Source organism: Silene latifolia, chromosome 8 (assembly GCF_048544455.1).
Source record: "Silene latifolia isolate original U9 population chromosome 8, ASM4854445v1, whole genome shotgun sequence".
Classification (NCBI taxonomy): Eukaryota; Viridiplantae; Streptophyta; class Magnoliopsida; order Caryophyllales; family Caryophyllaceae; genus Silene; species Silene latifolia.
The window spans coordinates 27,817,807-27,829,617 of record NC_133533.1 but is presented as its reverse complement, the minus strand read 5'-3'; the positions used below and the strand labels follow the sequence as shown (position 1 = coordinate 27,829,617).

Here is an 11,811-nt window from a genome sequence, read left to right as displayed (position 1 = left end):
TAGGCTGTCTAAGCCGTTGACTTGCCTGTGGATATCTCTGACCTTGCTCAGTATATTGACTTGGTCAGCGGTGCAGAATATGCCCCATCAATAATAATAATAATAATAATACGGATAATAATTTATGAATGAATGGATTATAAAAATGTCATGTGAATTAAAATTAAATGATTTAGGTAGCCTTTTGATTGTATATTCGTTTTGTTACCCGTTCAATGCACGAGATAAACATAAATTTTCTTACTAAAATTTACACGTGCTTCTTAATACTCAAAAGTGAATAATAATGTTTAATTAAATTAAATGTACAACAAATTCTTGCACAACTGAAGATATATGAGTATAGTAGTACAAGACAATAATTACACATTGTGTTTGAAACATAAATAATTTGATCTACGAAATTAAATATGAGAAAGTGAAAAAAAAATTACCCTAATATGAACAAAATAATTATCCAAAATCTGTTATACAAACTTTATAACTCATTGTCATTTGACACAAAGTACATTTTTTTTGTCTTTATCTACTAATAAAACGATACATCAATAATTTATTAGTTTATACCTTAAGTTTTATCTTTAATTTTCACCTTAGTCTTGTGCCTTTTGATTATCTTCTTTCTTCAAACTATTTGCATGAGGCTCTACCATATCTACATTCACGTGCCTTTGATGATGCTGTAGAGTTGATACACATGTTTTATTGATCAAAGACAAAACATCAACATGACAAACATTTAACAAAAGAATCAAAATATTCTCATATGTAGGCCAATTAAATTAACCCAGATGAAAAGTATAAATTCCAATATAAAGCAAACGATTCATAAGAACAAATAACATAAAAAATTAAAATACTTTATCATACTACAAAACAACAACAATAACAATTTCATATAAGAGATGTTAATTCATTTTTATATACCATATGTTCATACTCACCAAAATCAAATATAATATTCAACCATGAAATATAGTATGTAATTTGAAAATTTATGATCAATGGATATTAAATGGAGGATTAGTGAATAGAAACTATTAGTTTTATATCCATTATACAACCATTACTTTTAAACTTTTCATTTTACTTTTTCATTTATTTTGTGAGTTATGAGTATTATTAAATAAGATTATACAACCATTGATTCTCATTTTTCATATTCCTTTTCATTTATTTTGTGAGTTATGAGTATTAATAAATAAGATAATTTATTATGAGGACCTTAAGAGGTAAATTAATTAGGAAAAAGGTTAATGAAAATTGTGGGCGTTCAATTGCCTTGTTTTTAGATGCGTGAATAGTTTTTCACATAATAAGTAAATTGGACTAATGTGAAAAATGTCATAGTTTTTCAATTGCCTTGTTTTTAAATAGGAGTTGAAGTAAAATGTCATATTTTTACATTTAGGAACGTTATTAAACTACAAAATTAATTTTATTTTTAATTAAAAAGGTTTTAATTTTAGGAAAGTAAAGTATAACAATTTATAAAAAAAATACAACACTTTCAACAAACACTTAATCAAATTTATAAATTAGAAAAATAAGTATGAAGGACTTTTAATCAATTCATTAACAAGTTTTATTACAAAAACTTTAATTAAAATGTTAAATTTTATTTGTGAATTTGTATAGATTTCATTACTTTTGAATTTTTTTTAACTCATGAAATATTTAATGTATAAAACTAATTTAAGATTAATGCTAATATCCTTCGATTTGGTTTATCTTATATGTTACAAAAATTATGAAATTTGTAAGGGAATTTGTATAAATTATTACATCACTTTTGAAATTTTTTTAACTCAAGAAATATTTAATGTATACAATTAATTTAAGAATAATGATAATATCCCTTTATTTATTTTAACTTATATGTTACAAAATATATGATGACACTTTTGTGAGAAATTTTTGTAAATTTAATAATCAATACAAATTTTAAAGTTATAAAAATGCAACATAGAATAAAATTTAATGATTATGCCACATGGAATTAAATTTAATGCTTTTAAAAGTCTTTTAATTTGATTTACTTTAACTTATATGTTACAAAATATATGATGACACTTTTGTAAGAAATTTTAGTAAATTTAATAATCAATATAAATTTAAAAATTATGAAAATGCAACATAGAATGAAATTTAATGAGTACGCCACATGGAATTAAATGTAATGCTTTTAGAAGCCTTTTAACAATATTGTATAGATTTAAAATGATACACAAATTAAAAAAATATTTACATAAAAAAATAAATTAGCATAACAAACATTAAATTTTTGGCCTTTTTAATTTCTAGATAAATTAAAAATCAAAATTTATACTAAAATTTTAAATTTGTACATTTATTCTTAGAATATTTTAAGTAACAAATAAATATCACATAATTCTAATTTTACGCCGTTTATGAATTAATAAAAAAATTGTAAATATTCAGAGCAAATAATAACATACTTAACATTAAACATTAACATTTTAATTTTTAAAACTACAAGTGGTTAAACGAAAAATAAAAATTTACATCACTCTAATTTTAAATTATTTATATGTTCAATTCCTTCTTAAATATTATTGCAATAAACTTGCTCAATTTCATTAAATTGAATACATATGTAAATCTATAAATATGAATTATAAATAAAAGGAAAGACAAAATATCTACCATTTTTTAGTTCGTAAGATAACTCCCTAAACATTTCTCATGCAATGTGGATTTTGTAAAAAAAAAAAAAGTAAACCTTTTATATTTCATTTCTCATTACTCTATATTTTTATGTATATATTAAATTTGATAATAATAATTAAAAAAACCAAAAGTCATAAAACACATCCTCATTTGGGTATAAATGTTTGATAAAAGGCAACATCTGTGAGCCGAAATTCAAGCGAATATTTTTACCTCCATCGCTAAAAGAATTATATATATGTGTCAATAATATTTCTTATCATTGTATCAACATCAAGGTAAGTGTACTAAGGTTTTAAATTCATAATTTATTTATTTATTTTTAGGTTCCATTGGTTATGAAGTAATCTTCACATTTTTAACCTTCACATATATGTTGTTTTGTTCTCATTTAGGGCTATCAAGATTTGTGGAGTTGTGCTATTCATAGGTAAATATACTTACATATTTGTGATTCAATATCCTATTTCTTACTTTATTTAACGGAAAACTTAAATTAATAACGATAAAGTTAATATTAAATAAATCAAAATCCATCATTTTGTTTTTTATTAAGCACTCAATGGATTTTTTAGGGATAGTTCATTTGAGAAAGAAGACTATTTGAAAACGAGAATTACTAGAATTACTTAAACAAATATTCCCTCCATTCCACTCAATACTATGTTATAAACTAATTACAAAATTGACTACATGAATGTGAATGACTAATTGTTTTTAGGTTCATAAATAAAATTTAGTATTTCAGAAACTTTTAAATGTATGTTTTATTTGGGTATGTGTTTCTTTTTTATTCATCATTTTTTCTTTGAAAAATAGCTCTCGTAGAATGAAATTGGAGTTGCGAGGATCTTAATCTTATTAACAAGTTGGACAAAAAAAATACTATTGACATAGATAATGGCTAAATGTAAATTATTATCTTATATTTATGTGTACATGTCATATTATCTAATGCATATGTCTTATAACACATAAGAGAATGCAATGAGATTTGTAGTAGGCTATTATTTAACTCATTTTATCATTTATGCAAAAATAAAAAATTTAGAAATTTTGACAAATTGGTATAAATGATATAGTAAGACTAACATTTATTAAAGTTCATAACTATGTTATTTTGCGCATTGATGAACCGGTTCTTAAAAGACATACTCTTTATCATCTCAATGTTCATTGGCACCGTTGGTGCATTGTTTTTGCCCAACATACGAGAAGATAAGTGGACCGCTTCATCAATTGATATCTCCTTTGTTCGTTTCCACCATAATCATACCCGTCTTTAGAGAGACGGGCCATTTCAATGAGGGACGCCTTTCTCCGAGTTCGTCATCAAGAAATGCACAAGACCTTCTCTTTGTTCTATTGTTAGGTTTTTTATGCCCATTGTTGAATTTTTAATCTGTTTTTTCTTTTTTTTGTGTTTATAGCCAAAGTAAGAAGAAGGCTTTGAAAGTTTGTTGATGATAATGAGATGAAGTCAAGATTTAATTATGTTTAGTGTTTAAATGGTGTAATAGGAGTATGAGTTAAGATGATGTCATTGTTTGAGATGTTGTTAAATTAGGCGCCAAATACAAAAAGTTTTGTAAATTTTCCAATTGTTTGTGTATATGTAACGTGGGAAATGATTTTGCAAGTGGATGTTTATGTAACTTAATCAAGATTAACTTATGTTTACTTTTTAACTCAATGATTAATTAAACATTTTATTTCAGGTGGCCCCAATTAATATTTCCTACTTTACCTCTCACTTTTCCACATTTTCTTAAATAACCACTTTTTTCTTATATTTACATCTGTCTGGATCGTAGGGAGTATATGTTTTAAGCTCCTTACATTGTGAGATTTATTATTCTCAAAAAAAGAAAAGGAAAAAAAAAAAGAAATAATCCAACATTATGCATTAATTTACTCTTTTGTCTTACTTACTAACTTTATTTGCCGGAAGACAAAGCGTCGTTCAAACTTTTACATAGAAAATTTAGTACAAAATCTATACAAACTAATCAAAAACCAACCTTAAACATTTAATTTTTTTTCATGGTGTCATGAATTACTGGACTTATTGAAAGGTAACTGTTTTTTAAACCACATGTTTTTAGTATATTAATAAAAATAACAATTAAAATACAATATATAGTTTTGAAAATAAACCAAAATTGTCAAATAAATAAGGCATTAACCAACTAACTTTTATGTATTTCAAAACTATATTTTTTTAAATGGATCAACTAATTACTCAGACAAATATAAACAATACGATAAAAATAAAAAAACTAAAACAGATAAACCTGTGAATCTCGCGGGTCACAAACCTAGTGAACACATATTTTTTTAAGAGTTTTTATTGGGTTATTGTTGTTGGATAAGTCTGATGGATGAGTCTGTCTTTATATAATGATTTGTTTGGTGAATAAATCATTGCATATTTGAGAAAGACTAAAAACTGCTCCAGATATTATCCGTTTACGCACAGGAGACCCGGACAATGGTTAACAAAATCTACACATCTACACAATAACATAAAAAGCCTAGCTTGAGCATTATATTGCAGCACGCGACATTGTTACAATTACTTAAAATCTTTCATATTTTAATTATTTTATTTAGAAAAGAAATTATTACTGAATTTATATGCTAGAAAAAATGAAAGATAGTCAAGACTCGAGAATATTTAATCATATAAATTCACCAAACTCTTCGTTATGGCAAATTAATCTCATTAACTTTTATTTAGATGAGATGATGAATTACTTAGATTATTCTTTCGAATCTCTTATAAAAAAACCCCACATTTCCACAATTATCGTTTTGTTTTTGGATCTTCAACGATAGATATGGTGCATCTATTTCCCGTTAATCTCATAGTACAGTTTTTTTGTTATATTGATTTTGATTTTATGATGCGCCATTTTCCGCCAATCTCATATAGTTTATATTTTTGTTTTATCTTTTACGATAATTTTTATGTATTTCATTGATAATTGATTTCTAAATGATATTCGGTAATTGAGCTCCTGATTTAACTTATTATTCGAGATACATTTTTGTGCGAAATTGTTACTAAAATATGTTATTTGATAATTCATATATTTTCGTCTTGAATTTGGAAGCAGATTAGCATAACGTTATCAAGAAGATTAAGAATACTACAACAACAATAATAACAATAATCGTGATAAAATACTAATAAAAGTAGTAATATTCGTAGCAAAATACTAATAATCCGTGTTAAGGCTTAGTATATTATGGCCATATACATAATACAAATAAATTGTGATGACATATTATGGCAATCTTCAATCCCCACTATTCGTTTCATTTTAAATAACACGACATATGACATGACCGTTGATACTTTGATGGGTGTTTTTGGCTACTTTGCTAATTATGTTAAAATGTTTTTTTCTAAAGCATGTTCAACGCCGTTGATTCAAAGGGGAATGTGTAACTCATGTATAATCAGTCTTATAGAGTTTTTTTAAAGGTTAAGTATGTTCGAATGCATTCAAGGTGGATGAAAATTTTTGTGAAATGACTGGCATAGCAGATTACTTTCCAACATCATCTGATGGATTAATCGTTTACCGCTCGTTTCAAACGCTTAAAGACTATTTGGCGAGCGTCAATGTAGATCTATTGGCGACATCTGCTTTTCCATTCAAGGATCCGTTCAAGCAATTAATATGCTACATCTTAACAACTTCACTTGTCCATTTTTCATATAATTGTTTTCTGTCGTTTCATAAATTTATTTATAATATAGGGATTTGGGTCAAGTTGCAATCAAATGTAAGACTAAAGGTATCGATCTAGATACAAGGATAGATCGTATATTTGTGGATCGAGATGGTCCGCGAATTAAAGCGATTCCGTATATCACTGATAATGGTGCCAACAAATGGTTAGACAACTTGCTTGCACTCTATGATGGAATGAAAACAGCTTGCTATGAACATTACCCGAATAAGCTAGAAAAGCTGATGATGATAAATTCAAAAACTGGTTGACATTGCTGAAAAATTCGTCGAATTTGGATGATAAAACTTATTCTCGTGCCTTATTTTCCTTAATATCATATTCTTTTCTCTTAACTTATCCTTAATTGTCTAAATAATGTGGTTTTATTTCTGATGACACTTTAGGGCTGTTCAGACTGTTTTCAAATCACATTTTTTGTGGAGCAATTACACAAAATTTGGCTTGATCAACAAGTTTGATGATATGATTGATCGTCACACAAATGTATTTGCGAAAGTTGTTCAAAGAGATTTACCACTCTTGATAACATGGAGAAATGAGATGTAAGCGGCCTGAAAATTACTGTTTTGTGTAGTAGTAGTCTACCATCGGTGCAGAACTCACCTCCTCATTTTCATAAGACTGTCGCCATTTATAATACCAAAGAGGTCGATATAATGTTGAAATTTCTGAGGTCGAACATATGCTAATTCCGAAGATAGTTTGGGTGATAAAGATTTAATTTAATGGTGTTTTTAAATCGTAAAACGGTTTCACGTAAGATGAGTATTTTAATTGATAATCATTTTTGTAGAGACATGGTATCTTCAATAATGAATTCGAGGTTGTGGAATACTATGATACCACTTTTCTTAAGATTATGACCGTCATTTACAATAGTTGTAAGGCGATGAAGAATTCCGACACCTACCCATTTGATATCTGACAAAAGAGTAATTAATGTTGTTGTTGTTTGCTTGTTTTTGTGATGTAATTTGTCATACCATTTGATGGTGGCGACTTTTAAAACAAATGTTGGTTTATCAAGAGTTTTGCGTTGATTTGAAAATGGTAGGTGACCGTGGAGTTATGGTTGATGTTTGTGGGTGTGATTGTGTTTTTGTCTGATTTAGGTAAAGGGCGAAGATGGCTACAATGATGGAAAGCTTGTGGTGAATTTTTTTTGTCAATGTAAGATTTTGATTGCTTTTGGCTTTAATGGCCAGGATGTTCCAATGTTAGAGCAACTCCAATGGCAAACTATAAAACCTTATAGTTTGCCTTGCCCTATCATTTTTCTAAGCAACAATGCTTTCAAGCTACAACACCCTTCAACGGCAAACTACAATTGATTTAGCTTACATGGCCCCACATAACATATACGGAGTAGATATTATAATATAATTATTTTATTGTTTTGTAGTTACTTATTTTATTTCAAGTTACGTAGCTTTAAAAAGCTACACCGGCTTATAAGCGGTAACATATTTTTATACTCCAATGGTGAGCAACATGCTTGATAATTTACAATAATTACAAGCAGGTACTTATATGGAACCATTGAAGTTGCTCTTAATATTTCGCTATATGTCTATGAAGTAGCAACCATTAAATAAAACTAAACTAAAACTGTCGGTGCAATTTTTAATTTGGGTCATAGATACAAAACCTCCTCTTAACCGGCCATTTTCGGGAAAGTACCCCTTTAGGCACTAGGGCAATGTTATCGTTTTCAAATGGCAACCCGTTTTCTCATTCCTATTACCTGGCGTGGCTTTATTTATTGTGCAAATGTCATCAATCCACTATGCATACAACAACAACAATATCAGAGCCTTAATCCCAAAATGATTTGGGGGTCGGCTATCAATCCACTATGCATAACTTCCAATAACATCGTCATTTGATTTTATTGTGCAAATGTCATCAATCGCTCATTACTTATAAGTCGACCGTATTTTAGAATTGGTTGTTTGTGAAAGTTAAATATGTATGTGACACCCCGCGATAAAGCGGAAACTAAAACCAATAAATACAAGCGGAAAATGTGAAATTTTGAAACTTTTATTTATTAGATAAGGTTTAGTATGCGGAATTCACTAAAATTCAACGGAGAAAAAGTAAGCGGAAATAAAACATAGGTTTATACAAACGTGATAGTCAAAAATGGGGAAAATATGTCCCACGAATGAGAAGACAAAAATAGGTGAGTTTAGCAAATGATAAATAAATTCCAACAGTCAAGGTACTCGCTAGCTCACACATGTCTTCACCCCATATAAGCACCAACTAATACCTGTTATTCATGAAACATGAATGTCACAGTCAGTGGGGAGTAACTCAAGGTTCTCACATCCACATTATGTCAAAATAAACGTAACAAAGAACTCAATTAAGCAAGGCATAGAAAATAATTTTAAGCAATATGAATATTAAAGGCCATGGAATAAAAGTATAAAACTCATCAATTAAATGAAAGAGAGCAAAGTGACTAATACTAGTATAACATAAGTTCATCTAATCACGTGAGACATTTGAATAAAGAAGACAAGTATACGTTTAATTAGTCATGGACACGCATCCCAATTAAAAATTACATATGAAAGACATTTACTACTCTTAGACTATAATTTTCCCCGGGTAGGACTACGATAATAATACGGTCCTAGTCTAAACCTGGCCAGACTCTCAGAATAAATAATTCCAATTCGACATACGGCAGAACAGCTCGTATCCAAGACTCGATGACAAAGATGCAAATCGAGTACCCCAATCGTCAGAACAACACGAAAGTGGCGGAATGATTGAGATAAAACTCATTTGCCAGGACACCACAAGTGGGCCAAACCCGTACTTGCAAAAACAACACAAGTAGGGCAAAAGTATAAATCAAGCAAAAGGTATAGCAAAATGACAAATTCACATGGACACGACCCAATTTAATTAAACAAGTAGAATAGTTCATTCGTATTTGAAATAAGATAAATAAATGAGAATAAATGAATTAAAGTCCATAGTATAGATAAATGAAGACATTTCATATAATTATGACATGAATAAACAATGAATTCCACATTTGTGATTCATATGAGAAATATGTAAATGAACGGTAAATAACGAATTTAAGATGCAAAAATATGTGACGGAAATCAAGTAAATTAAACCCGAACACAATTATTTCACGGTCAGAATTTTCCCAACCGAGGCTACGACCTAGTCGCGACCAGTCCACGCACCCCGTCACTGCCAGCCATGGCCTGCATAACACACAACCAGGCAGCACAGTCCAGAAAAAAACACGCAGCAATCCCGCTCTTTTCCAGCCGTCTTAGGATGGTTTCCTAGGCCGAAACAAGGCGGATTTTACCCCTAAAGACCCAATACAAACATGTTTCAATTTAGCATCAAGAAACCCGTCAAAACAGTTCGCAAAAACTGCACAACAAAAACCCATTTTCACGGTTTCAAGAGGCTCATTTGTGACCGCCTTAAGACAAATTTTAGGCATGAAAATGATGGAATTTATCAAATGCAACCAACCCATTACATACATGGATATACACATAAGACGAGAATTAACTAATTGGCTCAAATCATCAGTGAAATCGACTCAAAAACAGCCCATAAAACACACCCATCAACAACCTATATGCATGGTTTTCTAGACAATTTGTGACGCCGTCTTAAGACACGTTTTTAAGCATGTTACAAGGCGGAATTCATCCAAACAAAGGACTCTCTTCATTCTTGTATATGACACAAGATATGAGCTATCAAATTGCCTCAAACCAACAACAAATTCAACATAAAAAACGAGCCTAAAAACGTCCGATGCAGCCCCTTTGTTCGCGGTTTTGACCCAATTTTTGAGACCGTTTTAAGACGAAATTTTGAGCATTAAAAAGATATTATTCATCTAAATAAATTACCCAACATATACCCAATTCATTATGAATCCAAAGGTACCAACTTTTCTCAAAATAGATAAGTAAAACTCGTATAAAACCGTCTCAAACCAACATCACATGAACTTAGCAAGATGGAAACTACTTTTTGTCATAAAAGAGTAACACAACATATAAACACATATAAATTTCAACATAATGTCAAGTATTCCTATCACCGTTACCTTTAATGCTCTTCAATCCTCAAGTGTGTCGTCCACAATGTAAGAATCTCCGCCCGGGTCTTCAAGTTCTTCACCTAAAACAAGAGAAAAGCACGAATTTTAAGTTCAAACCGTGACACCCTTAAGACGGGTCACCACGAAAATTCTACAAGACCGCAACTTTATTACCTAGGACGATGGAGGAGGAAAAGGGTAAGAATTTGGCGCAAAAATTATAAATTGATCGAGAAACGAAGGAGAAATCTCGATTTTTAAGCTTTAATGTGTGTGTTAATGGCGGAGCTCGGTTTTGGTGGTTGGTCGTGTACCAGGAGAATCAAGGGAAGGAGATTGCATTTCCAAAATGTGTGGAGGAGAGCAGTGATAGGTCAAGAGTAGAAAAAAACAAATGAGCCCATTAGGGGATTAGGCCCAAAGCTAAATGAAACAGTTTTTATTAAAAACACGCCTCATAAATAAGGATATGACTATGCTTATCATAATAATAATTAGTATGATTACTATATACCAAAGTTATATTTTTATGAAAATAAGTTTTGAAAATATAATTAATTAAATAAATAAACTAGTTTGAAAAAAAAAGTAATTAAATCGTTTCATTTAAAGTCGTATTAAGCGCGGGTGTTAAAATGTAGGTGTCGTAAGGAGTGCTAGGGTTAATTGAAGATGATGAGTGGTGATGAAGTATTCCTCTATATGGCTTTTGCATTGACGTTGTGCTGATGTTTATCAAGTTGTTTCTGTTGCTGTTGTTCCACTTGTGAACATTTAAGCTCATGGTTTCTTCTGGCTCTAGTACATTGGTTTATATTATAACAAATAGTGCATGGTTTTGCGCCTGCTGTGGTCAATATTGGGTTCGTTTTACAGGTTTAATTTGTTCCCTTTTCTTATCATCAATCAAGACCTTAATTCTGAAAGCACTGCTTAATGTTTTGCAAACTAACATGTAACATAAGCGTAATGCTCTACTATACTAAGGATGATGTGATGAATGATTATAATGGCGTGCTTGCCTTTTTAAGTGAAGTTGTATATTATCGAACATCATTGCAGTTTACAATGGTATGTTTAATTTGGAGCAAAGAGGCTATTCGAGTTATGTTTTCTTGAAGGGTGCCCTCAAGTTCCTTTGTTTTGGAAGGTCAGATTAAAACAACAGCTATAAATAACTAATTCTTTTCACTCATCGTATCTTCGGTTCCTGTTTATTTTTGTGTTCAGGTTGTAAGTGGGTTCTTCTATCA

The 11,811-nt window shown here is 29.8% G+C and overlaps 1 long non-coding RNA gene across 1 annotated transcript; it reads right to left on the bottom strand.

Annotated features, from left to right (window-relative positions):
• Positions 1-8,481: 8,481 nt before the first annotated feature.
• Positions 8,482-10,941, bottom strand: LOC141594231 (uncharacterized). Its single transcript, XR_012522072.1, has 3 exons — positions 10,733-10,941; positions 10,565-10,638; positions 8,482-8,731 (listed from the first exon to the last, which is right to left on the bottom strand). It is a non-coding gene; the product is annotated as an uncharacterized LOC141594231 (long non-coding RNA).
• Positions 10,942-11,811: the final 870 nt, after the last annotated feature.